Here is a 1,179-nt window from a genome sequence, read left to right on the forward strand (position 1 = left end):
CTCCACTATCTCCCAGGACCTGAAGTGGATGTCCAACATCAGGACCATTATCAAGAAGGCACAGCAGAGGTCGAACTTCCTGGAAGTTCCCCAGGAGCTGCTGATACAGTTCTACAGAGGAATCATTGAGTCTGTTCTCTGCACCTCCATCACTGTCTGGTTTGGCTCAGCAACCAAACAGGACAAGTACAGACTTCAGTGGACAGTCAGGACTGAGGAAAAGATCATTGGTGTGAGCCTGCCCTCCATGAGGACCTGTACACCTCACGGGCCAAAAGGAGGGTGGAGAAGATCACTGCTGACCCCTCACACCCCGGATACAATCTGTTTGAACTCCTCCCCTCTGGACAGCGTTACAGGTCACTGTGCACCAAGACAACCAGGTACAAGGACAGTTTCTTCCCATGATATAACAGAACAACAAGCCTCTGTGCAACTGCATGTAAACTGTGTATATGTATTTCTATATTTGTAAGTACTTGATCTTGTTTACTTGTCTACTCTTTGTTTTACAAAAGAGCATTGTACATGTGTATTGAGAGCCACTGTACCAGAGTCTAATTCCTCGTGTGTCCAACACACTTGGCCAGTAAAGCTGAGTCTGATTCTGATTGTGGTCCACCAGAACGCACAGCCAGTGGATGTGTCGCCCACTTTATCTCCACCTACAGCTGCTTTCAAAGTTGATCAAAATGGCACATTGAGAGCCGATGTACCTGAGTCAAATTCCTTGTGTGTCCAACACACCTGGCCAATAAACTGATTGATTCCTGGTGACAGTTTGTTATAGTGGGTTTTACAGCAGTGACATGGGGGCAAAGGGGTGTTAATGTGGTCTGGGTGCTGGCTAAAAAGATAATTTATCACAGCTGCAGAAGTGGAGAATTATACAAAATCTAGTGATAAATCACAGGAAGTACAGCCCTGTAGAAAGCACTAAACAGAGACAAAAATGGAGAATCAGTTTTTCTATAAGGATTTTTGACAGTAAGGGGTTTAAAAAAAAATCTGATAAATATGTTGCCTCATTATAACATTTTATCATTTCTGAAAATTAAAATTTGGTTATTGCTCTCTGGTGCATGTACTACTGTATGTACACTAACAGTACCACTGCCTACAGGCAGTCATCTTACTTACTTGTTTGTTGGTGCATTGCTACTTTTCTTGGTGCATTAT

General features: G+C 43.3%; 1 protein-coding gene across 1 annotated transcript in view; it reads right to left on the bottom strand.

The window, feature by feature from the left end:
• The window catches only part of rev3l (REV3 like, DNA directed polymerase zeta catalytic subunit), a 101,212-nt gene that overhangs the window by 27,660 nt on the left and 72,373 nt on the right, over positions 1 to 1,179 (bottom strand).

This window comes from Monopterus albus, unplaced genomic scaffold, assembly GCF_001952655.1.
Source record: "Monopterus albus unplaced genomic scaffold, M_albus_1.0 scaffold142.1, whole genome shotgun sequence".
NCBI lineage: Eukaryota > Metazoa > Chordata > Actinopteri > Synbranchiformes > Synbranchidae > Monopterus > Monopterus albus.